Source organism: Pteropus medius, unplaced genomic scaffold, assembly GCF_902729225.1.
Source record: "Pteropus medius unplaced genomic scaffold, Ma_sr-lr_union100, whole genome shotgun sequence".
In the NCBI taxonomy this organism is placed as follows: Eukaryota; Metazoa; Chordata; class Mammalia; order Chiroptera; family Pteropodidae; genus Pteropus; species Pteropus medius.
The window spans coordinates 4754921-4768730 of NW_024355206.1; the positions used below are offsets into that span (position 1 = coordinate 4754921).

The 13810-nt window shown below is 47.6% G+C and overlaps 1 protein-coding gene and 1 long non-coding RNA gene across 5 annotated transcripts in view; one reads left to right on the plus strand and one right to left on the minus strand.

The window, feature by feature from the left end:
* SH3GL3 (SH3 domain containing GRB2 like 3, endophilin A3) overlaps positions 1-13810 on the plus strand; it is a 138975-nt gene that overhangs the window by 42444 nt on the left and 82721 nt on the right. The gene's annotated exons all lie outside the window — the stretch shown is intronic.
* LOC120599400 (uncharacterized) overlaps positions 1-13810 on the minus strand; it is a 34828-nt gene that overhangs the window by 18698 nt on the left and 2320 nt on the right. For both annotated transcript variants that reach the window (XR_005651896.1, XR_005651895.1), the window contains exon 2: positions 618-734. This is a non-coding gene — a long non-coding RNA (uncharacterized LOC120599400). The remainder of the gene's footprint in view (positions 1-617; positions 735-13810) is intronic.

Here is a 13810-nt window from a genome sequence, read left to right on the forward strand (position 1 = left end):
GTCTTCCTCCAGACCAAAGGCTCTGTGCTCTAGAGCAAAAGGTCCCCGAGTCAGAGGCATTCATCAGTCAATCAGTAGGTACTGGATGCCATCATGGATGCATGGAAGGCTTCCTGGAGGAAGAACAATATAAATGCTTCACGACAGCATCACCTCCACAAGGGCGGGGCCCTGTCTGTTTTACAGTTGTATCCCCAGCTCCTCGCACAGATCCTGATGTATCCAGTAGGTATTTAATAAATATGAGAGACAGGAAGAAAGGCAAGGGAGGGAAGGAGGATAAGAAGAAGGACAGAAAGAAAGAAGGAAAGATAATGACTATGCCTAAAACTGAGGTGACTAGGAGCTACCTCCAGCTGGGAGAAGTGGGCTGAAGCCATGCCGTACAGTTGTGCGGGCTGTGGACTGGATATTTCTGAGGGCGCCATTCGCACTGATGTAAGTGGATCTAACATCGTGCAGTCTGTTACCTGCACGATTGTACACAGCAGTCCCAGCAAGAGCGGGATAAAGAGAGTATTTCAGGCTAAGGGCACAGCATGTGCAAAATCCTAGAAGTAAAAAAAAAAAAGAAGAAGAGGGAGGAGTATTGAGTAACTAAAGGAAGCTCTGATTACCTAGAAATCTCCTTGAGGGTAGACTGCATTTTCTGCTTCTCTGTGTCTTCCGCATGGTAACTCACATGTAGAGGCAGGTGAGGAATGGTCCCTGGATTTAAGCAAACTTCAGGTTTCCTGCGGAACAAAGGGAACCCAAACGTCCATGTTGGGGTTGAGCCCCATGACCCTGCCCACCACCATATTCATTTCAGGCCAGCCTGAAAGCGGGCAAGGTATAGTCAGCTCTGAATCTAAGCCAAGAGATGCTGTCTGTTACTGTGCCCTAAGCAACCCTGTGCAGCTCCGTCCTCGTCATGTGGCCCCTAGAACCTTCTCCTGCAAGCCTCTTGACCTCAAAGAACATATGCAATGCAGAATGGCTGGATGGGCGTCGTAGGAGAAATAAGGTGAAGCGATTCAGAGAGAGCCCCAGCAACACATTGTGAGGAAAATAAAAATGTCACAGTAAATGTGCAGGTTGCTGTTGTGGGTGCTGGGGCGGGGGCTTGCCCGAGGGGGAAAAAAAAGAATCCATCCTCCCATATTCCCCAGGAAGCTGTAAGTCGTGTGTCTGCATGGGATAGGAACTTTGCTTGCAGACCTGGCTTGGTGACATGGGCGTCCTCATGCATGCTGAGGAGGAACCATCAGGAGCCCCGCAAAGACATGTTTGCGAAAGCCAGCCGTGGGCCTGCACGCAGAGAGGTGGTCGCGTTGGTTCACCTGGCCGGGCTCCACTCGTGAACGAGCAGAGGCTGAGGAGAAGCCCGGCCAGGAGGTTCTGGCTCCCATTCTTGGCAGCAGCCACACAGTTGACATACTCTCTGTTCATGAATTTCCTTTGTTGTCTGTGCACAGTAAACTGTGTGGCTAAAGCAGGCTTTGGCCCACGGGGCAGGCAAGTCGGAGCCCTTGACAGCAGCCTCCTTCAGAAGCCCTGACTTGTGGGGCCCTGCACCGAGGAGCAGAAACCGCTCACATTTCATCCTTCTGTGCTCTCTTCCCAGGAGGATTTTGCTCATTACTGCCTCCACATTTCCCCTGTGTATTGCCAAAAGCAGGATTTTACCTAGGCTCCAATATTTGAAACATTCGCAAAAAAACGTTAAATATTGCCCTCTCTCACAACTGCAGACAGGAAGAGAGGTTTCAAAGTGGAAATGCTTCACTTAAGACAGTTTCCAGGTTGAACAAGCCAAACGAAAAACGGTACACCCCGGTTTTAGGGTAACATGGCCCTCCTTCACAACTCTAAGTTAAATTAAACAAGGTCCATAAAAATGAGGAAAGTCTGCATTCATGCTAGAAGCTGGGTAAGGGTGCCAAGTAAATGTCAGAAAACTTCCAGGAACTTCTTCTGTTCCACCGAGAATAGATGGTATACAATGAATGAAAGGTACCCGAGTGTAACCTGGAACTCAGCTCCCTGAGAAAGCAGCAAAGCCTCATGGGAGAGATGGAGCAGACCCTGGGTGTCACGAGTGCCGTCCAGTGTAAAGGGGTGAGAGCTGGGGGGAGAGGAAGACCCGGGGCTGAGGTCTGTGATTTAGAAGCGGCACTAAGTTGGAGGTTCGGGCGAGTCAGGGAGGTGGGAAGGGAAGTTTCCCACTCACTAGCAAATGTCCAGCCAGAAGCCTCCTGAGGCAAATCTGGGGGCTACTGTGCTGGAAGTTCTGGTGCGAAGGCAGCCTCTGCATCCAGCCTCAGACCCCCGGTGGCACCGGGGTGTAGTGAGAGGGGATGGCCAGAGCCCGGGACTGGGGGGTCCCCGGAGAGGCTCATAGTGAGGGCAGGAGGGGCGGGCCGTCTGTGCACCAAGACCAGGCCCCCAGAGGAGCTTCTAGGAACAGAAGCACCCAGACACAAGGATCCCTGCTTTCCCTCCACACGCCTGGGTGACTAGGCCACTGAACCATCCTCCGCTTCAAGATCAAATGGGAACCAAATCAAATAGCAACGTTAAGGCCAAGCTGGGCAGGAGGGAGGATTCAAGAAGCACGAACCACCCGGTTTTGATTTTTGTTTTGTGGGGCGTGGGGATAGAGGTCAGAAGAAAACTCTCATTGCCCACGGATGAGAAATACCCAAAGAAGAGAGTCTATGGAAAGAGTCTATAAAATGACGATCACGATGATGCCGATAATATAATAGCAACAGTAGCTAACATTTAACAGTTACTAAATGCCAGATACAAAGTTCTGAGTGCTTTAATTCTCCCCCCAAACCCTATGAAACTTATTATGATTATTATCCCCATTTTATAGATGGGGAAATGGAAGCTCAGAGAGGTCGAGGAACTTGTGCGGAGTAGGAGAGCAAGAACACATTTCTGAAAAATATTTACTGCAAAAAATACATTTTACGGGGCATCCGCTTTATTCTCTCTATAAAATTCAGGAATGCTTTTAAGACACAAAACCTGAATTAAGATGAAAGAAAAAAATAGGAAGGAAGCCGGATGACTAATAATAAAATGATGTGAATCTGAAATGTGACGGTGGAATTTGAAGCCTTCGAGGTACTAGAGAGCAGAGTTTATATTGGAGAAAATGAAAATAGAATCCATTTCTTCATCTGTCGAAGGCATGGAGAGAAGGAGGGGTGAGACGGGGCGATGTTAAGTTCTAGAATTATTAGATGCCCAGGCTCAAGTCTTGAGTCTTTCATTGGAAACATTTACACGTTTCCACCCGCCCAGAGAGGTCTGGGTTTGATCCTGCCGAAAGGAAGGGGCTGGAACCAGATGACTTCTCGGCTTGCTTCGCAGCCCCTTCATTCTCAGAGGGTCCCTTCTATCAAGTTACATAAATGGGTCCTATCAAAAGTTAGCTTTGCGGTGTAATGATTTTCGGAGAGCGAGACTCTTAGATCTATTTACCTTTCTCTTATTAAAAACCCCTCTGGTGCCTTGCTTTTTCCATGGGGCCCATTCTTCGCCCCTGCTCAGGCTTTGTATTTTATGCTGGTGTCCATCTTCCTCCCGGCTCCCAGGGTGGGCGTTGGTGGTCCTCACTGTCTTTTCACTGTGGGATTTAAAGCTGAGCTGCTGCAGCTGCCTTCCGACCCCAAGTGGGGATGCTGCCTGATGACAGAATCAACATTCAGGAAGAACAGAGCTGTGCTGAGTACTAATACTAGTGTCCGTCCCCTCCATTAAGCCGTGCCTGACACTTAGCCCTATGCCAGGACCGTCCCATAACGTCAGCCCGTAAATTCCCTGTCGGCTTAAGGCCACTTGCATCGGGGTTTCTAGCAAGTGTTCAAACTGCTTCGGCTGGGCAGAATAAATCAATAATATAATCTAACGGCAACCTGACTTCTCTGAGAATCCGCGGGTGTTGGATACAGCATTAATATTAACAGCCGTGCTCACAAGAATATTCCATCTTAAGATACTTTTGAAGAACCACCAACAGAGGGATAATCAATGAGCTGCACATAAAAGGGAGGTACAGAAACAGAACTTCTTCACTCATGTGTTCTTTTGGTATTTTAATTGTCCTGCGGACTGCATTCATAACCAGGTGACTGACGCCCAGGGCTCCCAAGACCAAAGGAAAATGGAAGCTGAATGGGTTCGGGCGACGTGACTCGTTTCCCTTCCCCAATGCCAAGCCCACCCAGTCTGACGGTTTTCCAAAGGGGCAGAAACACTCTCTCATAAGGCGTCCTAGGGCTGTGTCCTGGGGGAAAGGAGGAAAGGAAGAAGTCTCTCTTGTTCATCTGACGACCTCCCCACTGCCTCGCCATGCCCTGGCCACATTGCCACCTTCCAGTTCCTTCAGGGTGCCATGCTTTTTCCTGCTGTGTGTTCACGTACGCGTCCCTGCATAGCGCCTACCACTGTCGGGCGGCAGATGCTGGCTGGCGTTTATTTGCTGAACATCACTCTCCCTTAGCGGTGAGGTCAGCAAGGCAGTGGGGATGCAGCTTTCTGCCTCTACTCCATAGTCTCAGGGCAGCCGGACAACACAGTTCTTGCTGAAGAATGAATGAATGAATGAATGAGTGCTTGTCGCTTCTTTGAAGTCGAGACGGATGAAGAAATGAGTTTCTTCCTATATTGCGTTTGGCTGAGGTTTTTTTCTTCTAAAGCCTTTTTTAAAAATAAAAGGTTGCTATATTGTCAACGGATTGGGTCTTTGATTTCTTTAGAGGAGGGGAGGGCAGGTGGGAATGCTCAGAGCCCAGTGGAGGAAGGAAGAAGGGACTTGGGGCGACCCAGAAACTGGTTCTGTGAGTTTATCCTTCGTTGGGTGCGGGAGTGGGTGATTTAGAGCGGGAAATGAGAGCTAGGTTGCTTCTCCTTCTGGGAGGGAATCTGACGGCCGCTGCCAGAAGTCATGCAGGTGCTAGGATGTGGGGGATGACTCAGATTCTGTTTTGGGGTAAAAGAACAATAATACATCTATCCCGCCCAGGATTTTCCAATTTGCCATTAGCTGAAGACCTTGGAGAACCACGAGGGGCGTGGAATGTGAAGCAAAGAAAAATAAGCTCTTTTTTTTTTCTTAATTAAGTAAACGATTGCCTCTTCAATTGGGGTAATAGTATGTCTCCATTAAAATAGTTTACGATAATGTGAAATACGATTATGCTATAGTGTTAAGTCCCAGAACAAAAACAAATAAACACAAGAAGCAGGATGTAGTATTGTAGCCGCAGAATAACGACAACTTGGTTGATAAATGCCCTGCCTGGCGGGGCCTGGTTTACCTCCCCAGCAGCGAATCTTATCATCCCTCCTCCTGGAGGTCCCTGCCCTCTGCCCTCTGCCCTCCTGCCACCCTGAACCCACATTTCACTCAAGCCTCCCTCCCATTGCCACCGCTCCCCTCTCCCTGTGGTTCTTCAGGTCTAAACGTAAACGTCTTTTCCTCAGAATCCCTGTGCTGAACCCAGGGTCTGAGGAAGCGCCCCAAGGTCAAGTCCCTCCCACGTGTACTACTTGGTCATCACACTGCACACAGGGTCTCTCTCTCTCTCTCACTAGGCTGTGAGTCATGTGAAGGTGAATGGCATCACTCACTGTCCCGTCCCCAGCACCCAGCGTAATGGCCTAGCACAGGGTCTCCATAAGAATTTGTTGAACACAGACCTGAAGGAAATAGGCCAAAATGTTACCCATAATGCTGATTTGTTTTCCTTCTTTCTACTTCTCTGTTTTTTGTTTTTTTTTTCCGGATTTTCTGTGGTAAGCACGGATTACATTGATGATAGAAAACAACAGCCCTTCGAGGGTAAAATATCGGGAGAGAGCAGACTAGGGGCATTGTCAGTTCATAGAACAGTGAGATTCCACCCGCATTTTTAGGTCTTCATCTAGGGAAAAACATACAAACCCAAGAGCGAGTGTGACGGGGCCAGCGGCCCGTGCAGGGCTCTGTGAGGACATTCTTCCCGGAGCTCCTAGACGCACCTGACTCCGGCAGGATCAGGCCTGTCACCTCTGCCTTTCCCGCAGCCTGCTCAGGGCTTGGAACAGGGCAGCCACTTCCTTAACACGCGCTTGCTGAATTCCCAGATATCTGTTTTAGGAATGAAGTGAACGTGGATGGATGCCAAGAAAAGTGCTATGTTCGATGCCATTGGTCTAGAGATTCGGGATTGCCTGATGGGGAAACGGTAGTAGCACCAGAGGTAGGCGTGTGAATGTGCTTCTACTCCATTCGCCTACAGGTAAGACTTAAGGCAACCTCAATCGTCCATGTGATGACTAAAGACAAAAACAAGAAAAAAAAATAATAATAATAAAGAAAAATAAAAGAATAAGAAAAAGAAGATGCTCCTTTGTACATCCTAACAAGCTGAAAAAGGCATGCTGTGCGGTTCATGCCCAGGAAACCTCCAGGAGCTTGGCAGAGCCTGTTTGTGGGGACACCAGATAGAATTCTAATAAGCACAGTCTTAAGCCTGACGAGAGTCCCCAGTCATCACACACGAGGGGCGTTTCCCATGGGCACACTGCCTTCCACCACAAAGGCACCTGGGACGGTACTGACAGCACAGCATAAAGGACATGGCATCGGAACTAGAAAAGGCCCTAATAGAACATCAGTTGACGTCCACCCTTTTACAGAGAAGAAGCACAATTAGGGAGGTTCAAGGGCCTGCCCCCAATCACGCAGCAATAAGAGTAAAACCATGATATAAAATAACAAATGAACAGAAAACGGCCAGGCTCCTGGCTTGCTGTGCCCAGGTGACTATAACTGAGGGTCAGCGTGACCAAGTGAGATCAAGAAAGGCAGGGGAGGGAGCCCTATATTTTAGAGTAATTCCCAGCAAAATTTCTTTTGTAATTCTTAAATTGGTTCTGAAGAGTGATTATCCTTAGTTATCTGAAGGACTTTTCTGGGCAAAGTCCCACTGCCCGACATCACCAGACAGGAAGAGAACTCCTGAATAGTAATTTATTTTTTCCATCTATTGTTGCAAAATGAATTTAGTACACACACACCCCCACCCCTGACCCCTGCAGTTTCCTACGTCATTCCATCAGGCAGACTGGGTGCTTTGGGAAGACAGGGTCCAACCTGACCATTTTGTACAGTGCCCAGGGCAGTGCTTTTTCTGGATGAATGAATAAATGAATGAACAAATGAATGACTATTCAAGGTTTAGTAGATGTGCTAGTAAACTATTTAACTTTTTAAACTTTCAATGTAGCACACCCATGTCTCGAGGCCAATTCTTGAAATCCATATTGTAGATGCATTTGGCAGGACAGGAAGTAATTAAAACAAACCATAAGCATTGAGGATCGGTTGTCAACACTCATTTCTATAACCAACAAACAATGTGGAAACTGAATTTTTCCCTGTGCACGGGGGCATGCTGACACGCAGAAATGCAGAGAGCTCCAACTCAATATGTAAACTCTGGTCGGGAAGAAAGAAGTCACGCAAACTAGGGATCCTCATATATTTTCGAGGCCAGGTTTTTACACATACAGTTTTGTGTCTCTTTCGCTAACTCAACTTGTCCTCCACAGATAACTGTTAAAATCATTCCCCGCCTGAGCACCTCCTTAAAATCCAAGCTATTATTTCTTTTAATGAGCAGAACTTGGGGATATTTTCCCCTCTCTCTGCATCTCGTCTGAGACTCCAAATTAGCAGGATGCACCTCACGTCTAGACACTTGCAGGTGGCATTGGCATCACGGATTTACGCTGTTTACGCCCCACACTGCTTTATTTATCCTTCAACATCAAGTCTCTGTTTAATTAAAATGTACTTTGGTCCTCCTGACGCGCACAGACACTGTCTCTCCATCACAGCACAGACGTGGTTTTGCTCTTATTAATTCCATCTTTGCCTCCGTCGACCGTATACACTGTCTTCCGGCCGTCAAACTCGAGTTTGTTTCATTCCCGCCCCTCAGCTTGAAAACCACATGTTGAGTGTCAAGGATGCCTCCCATTTACAAGCTGTTCCCCGGCTAACGCTGATCTTCCCCAGACGCTAAATCATAATCTTCGTGTTTTTCGTATTTCGCATTCTAGCCACAATTTCAACATCCCATCCCCGTGACATTAGGGAATGATAAATCAGCAAGCGGGACAGCTCCCCTGTACAGACTGGTACGGGCGGACGGGGCTCTGCCAACGCCCTCACTGCTGCCAGATGTCAGCTCCTGCGGGGTTAACCCTTTCCCGCAGCTCTGCCTTTCCCTGCCTCCAGAAGGTTCCCCGAGGCAGCTATTTTTAACAACGGAAAATAGCTTTTATTTATTTTCTTTTGAAACGTCTTTCTTTTCTCTCCTTTCCTGGCCTTGCCAAACCTATATACTTTAAGGCAGAAAAAATGCTATCAAACCATAGGCAACGTAAATACATATTTTTTTTCTTTCTTAAATAAGTCCACATTACAACTTTTTGCTCCCTCCTCTTCAGTGTGCGTTATTAGAGGAGGACGAGAATGGGAAAAGCTTATTTTAAGGTAGAGAAATAATGCTAATGTTTTGTCGCTGCCGTTATTTTTATTAAGTAGCTGTATTGAAGTATAATTTACATTCCATGAAACTCATTCATTTTGCCAGTGCAATTCGGTGGTTTGGGGTATATTTATAGACTTGTGCAGCCATACTTGGAATCTAATGTCAGAACATTTCTATCATCCCTACCTCCCCCCCGCAAAAAAAAACCCTGGTGTCCATCTATAGTTACTTCTCCCTACTGCCCCAGGTAACCAAACACTAATTTACCTTCTGTCTCTATAGATTTGCCTTTTCTGAGCATTTCATACAAGTGGATTCATACAATAGGTGGTCTTTTGTGTCTGGCTTCTTTCACTTAGCCTAATGCTTTTGAAGTTCAGCGCTAATGGCTTTTTATTACATAGCAAAGCCCTTTACAATGGCCAAACCGTCCCAGAAGACTCCATGATCTAATGTGTGCCTGCTGAGCGTGCTCTCAGAATACACGCTGCTTAAGACGCGCCCCATGCAACAGGGTGAGAACTTCCCTTCTCTATTCAGGGTCAAGTTCTAGGATGGGTGTTTCAGGAGAGGAGGGTCAGTCAAGGGCCATATGCAAATGCAAAGCTTTTTAATTAGTAGTTGGTACTGGTTTTGTTTTAGAGAGGGAATAACCCAAACCATTCAATTCGCCTGTTATTTCAATGACAGATCAGGGCCATGGGGCTTCGTTCGATAAATACAAGGGCTTTTTAACTCTCTCCCTTTCACGTTGTCTGATGAAATGACACGTGAAGTGCTTTGCATAGTCACGTGATGTGCTGATAGGGAAAGTATTTTCTATGGTAACTAATATTATACATCACTAAGGGAGCGAGAAGGAGAAAGTGAAAGACAGAGTGGGAGGCCAAAGGCAAGCCGGAGGAAGAGAGGGGTGAACAAGTGGCTGAGCTCCGTGCAGGGAGCAGGGACAGGCATACCGGAGAGTGAGCTGTCTGTCCCTGCCCCCGTCATAGTCTCCGCTGTGAGGGATGCCTTTGCAGCTTTTTGGCGGCTTCTTCAAACTTTCATCATGGAACCCTCACAAGAGCCGCCCTGACAAGGACTGCTTCTCCTACCTGAGGGTTATGGCTAAAGCATTGGTCTGCAGCCTGTGGCTGTACATTCGAATCCCCTGGGGAGCTTTTAGAGGACACCCATGCCCAGGCTCCATCCTAAGGCAGTAGATCCACGTCTCTGGAGGTAGGGCCTGGGCACGAATGGTTTTGAAAAGCTCCCCAGGTGATTCTAATTCAGGGCCAGAATCGAGAACCACTGGGCTCGGCTGTGCAGCGTTTATCAAGCCTAGATGCATATGAGTCACCTAAGGATTTATTAAACTGCAGGTTCTGAGTCGACCTGTCTGAAAGCAGGTAATGCAGATGCCACCGGCCCCAGACCGCCCTTTGCTAGGTGGGGAGCAAGAGAAAATCCACGTTTTTCTGGCATGCCCGGGCGCTCTACCATCTACTTCTGTTCTAGACCAGCAACATTAGATCCTCTGAGAACTTGCTAGAAAAGCAACTCCTCGGGCCTTACCCCAGATTTGTTAAGTCAGACACTCTGGGAGCGGGGCCCAGCAACATGTTGTTTCAACACGCTCTTCAGGTGACACTGGTGCACGTTAAAAGTCTGAGAGCCACTTAATCCGCTCACATTTCCTAAACATGCGTTTTTCTTTCCCCTGACCCTCCTCCACCCAAGGGCCTCCATCACACCCCTTTTCAGCCTTCAAAACTCATCTCTTCAGTGACATCGTCTCTCAGCCTAGCACTGGTGTTTAACTGTCGTCCCTCAAGAACCCCGATTGTAGAGCCTTTGCCAGTTTCAGTCTGTCAAGTTCACGGTGCCAAGACGAAAGCAGACTTGGGATGAGATGCGTGCTTGCTGGCAGGAAATGGGCTCTTGCCAGCCGGTCTCAGCACACCGTCGCCTCTATCCTAGACTGACCCCATTAATTAAGTGGCTAAGCTGGCTGTCTTCTCGCTAGCTGGCGAGATCCTGGAAGTCTCTAGTTCCGTGTCATTCCTCTGCCTTCCTCTGTCACCTGCAAAGTGGAGACTACACATAGAGGTTCCTTCTCATCTCTTTAGTAAACTGAACCCAACTCCTGCTGTGAACCATCCTATACCCACACCCACACGTGCAACTGAAATTTTCGAAATGAAAATCGTATACCAGGGAGATAATTGTTTTCATTAAAAAAATTCATTTTAGATCGCGCGTGATATAATTTACCATCTATATCTGATTCCGGGATTTGGGCACACGGTAAAGATAATTGTCATGGTGTCTGTTAGAAACCTCGTGAATTAGAAGCACTGCTTTGGTTTAGTTGAAAAGTCTACACAAGAGTGGAAGCCTCCAGATGGTGGCCTCACAGCAGGGAGGGACCTGGGAGCCGGGGAGGTGCTCTCAGCTCCGCCCCTGACCTGGTCTTGGGGCTCCCCACCCCGCACTCCCACCTGCAAAGGACGGTGCTGAGTCATTCCCTCCCTACAGACCTATTCTGTCTCTAGTTGTTAAATGACAGCGCAGGACTCCAAATGCTCTTTGCATCGAGGAGAAAGCATGAATTCCGAGACTTTTTTTTTTTTTTCCATTAAAAAAAAAAAACCTTTTTATTTTAGGGAAAGGGTTAAGTAACGTGCCCTAAAGAATCAAGGGCTTGTCTTGGCATCTTGTCCTCCTCTCTCCTGATGAATGGCCTGACACTTTCCTGATCCTGAAGCTCTGTTCTTTAGAAAATAACATTTGGTTCTAGTCATGGCAGAAGCCCAGGCCTTGCTGATTTAAGGTCCTAGAGGAATGTGACGGCAAATTTAAATACTTTCATATCGACAAAAGCGTGGGGTCCTGAAGCACAAACGTTGACATAAAGCACTCTAAGTTGGCTCCGTGCGTATGACAGTTTCTTTTAACCGTCAGTGGTTCTGTTACTATCTGTCCATCCCTAATTCTCTTTAGGATGTGCAAGCTTGGGTTCAGTCGTAATTTTTGTATTGCTAGGCCACGTTAAGGCTAAAACTATAATTTTAAGGTCCGGATTCCAGTGGGTAAACTTTATAATATGAACAATTAGGAAATACTTTATGTCTGAATAATTCGATCTTGTATTTCGATTGGTAGAGAAGGGATTTATCGCTACATCGTATTTTAAGATGCAAATAAACAACTGTGCCACGAAAAGAGACCTTTTCCAAAAGACTCGCCAAGAAGGCTTAAATATTTTTTGGCAAGTGAGAGGTGGAGGTTCAAGAGTAGTAGCTATTCCTTTTGCAGTTTGAAAACATAAATTCGGATAATCGTTTTAGAAAATAGAGGAGATGTGCTGATAAATTCGAGCTCTAATTAGTAGCTTCTTTTTCAGCTCACGCTTTAATTTTAACTCCAGACGCTTTTCCCTTTTGCTAGTCAACACTGACACAGACCCATCTACTTTAAGATCATTTGTCTTATCCTTTCATTTGGGTTTACGACGTGTTTCAACAGTAGGCAGAGAAAAAGAATAAAAGATAGTTTTGGATTTAAACAAATAACGAATTTCAGAAAAGACCTCAGCGATGTTTTTATTCATCTCCTGCCGGGGTCTCTTTAGCATGTCCAGCTGAAGATCTAACAACGGAATTTAATTTCCTTTACCCACAAAAATCAGTGCAGGTTTCCCCTAATTCACTCGTGGATAAGTCATTCCCCCTGGGTCAAATTCCGGAGGGCTTTACTTTCTTCCCTCTCCCTCACGATCCACATCCAACAACCATCAATTCCTGCCGACTCTTGCTTGTAACGCGTCCAGAATATAGCCTCTCAACTTGACTCTCAACTTGAGAGTGCATCATCATCACCTGGGGAGCTTCACAAAAATGTATAATTCCGGGACTTTCCCCTCAAGATTCTGATTCAGGATGTCTGAGGCGGGTCTCGAAAAACCTGCATGTCTAATAATGCAACCAGGTGATTTGGGGGCCTGAAAGGATGAGAAATAGGAAGCAGATTAAGAGGGAGGAAGCCTGTTTCAGGTGATGAGGCCAGGAGGTGAGAGTCTTGAGCAAAAGGAACCGCTAAGGAGACAGAATGAGGGGTGGGGAGGCTGGGAACGGCCTGAGGGTGGGGGGCCTCCCAGGCCACATGAAACAAGTCTTCTTTGGGCAGGTGGGGTCTGAGGGGCAGTGAGTCTCAGCTGGAAATACCAGCTGGAAGCAGGAACTGGGAATCGAAGCTGAGGAGAGGGATCTGGGCTGGATTTGATCATTACCTCTTAGGGAAAGAGCCTGTCAATTGCGATGAGAAGGGAGTCGACATGAAACCCCCTTTAAAGTGATTGGGGAAGATGAGCCAACTAATAACACAGGCGGGTGAAAGAAAAGTATTGTCGAAACCAAGAATTTTAAGAAAAGAGGAAGTGATTGACTAGATTGCAGTCACCCTAATGTTTTTTTTGTTTTTTTTTTTGAACTGAGTAGAAATGCTGCCCAGGCCAGGGAAAGTGGGAACGGTGGGGAGGTTGCTGAATGGAGCCAGTGGGGGGGTCCCTGTGCGATCTGGGCGAGGGCAGCCTCCGTGCAGTGGGGAGGGGCAGAGGAGCTAGGCGGAGGGACGCGGCGCAGGTGTGGATGCTGCGGAAGCCCCACAGCATGAGGGAAGGAGAGATGGGATGGCAATTGGATGGAGCCACAGGATGGAGGTTAAGCTGGCTTTGCAGACGCGGGAGCAGTAAAGCCGCAGAAGTGGAGGCTGTTCCATTCCTCCCCGGCTGGGTGGCCTCCTTCCTCCCCAGGTACGTGCGGTTTCAACACCCAGCTCCTGAGAGAGCTTCTTCCCAAGCAGCTGTCCCGTCGCTGTGCTCATCGGGGTTGTTTGAAATGTCATTTTCAAGATTTCCTTTTTTGAAGGAACAGTTCCTTTTAGGTAAAAGCCCCGGTTTAAAGTATGTTTTCTGCAAAGCGTTTGGTGTCGACTTTCCTGACCCAGCTCTCCTTGGCCTTATGTCATCCCATCGCGATAATACTGCTTGAGTGGCCTTGTCTGCACCACCTCGTGGTGATCCGCGGGGGGCTGTTATTCCCCGCACTCCTCCCGGGAGGGAGCTGGCCCGCAGTGTCCCCCGCACTGCTGATAAGTGGTCAACCTGGGAGTACAGCCTCGGTCCGTCCAACTCAGAAGCCTCGTCACCCCACGCAGGCTGCCCTTGCTTCAACTGTAGAAATTCCTAAATGACATGATCACTTTCCCTCCAAGGTTCCTGACCTTTT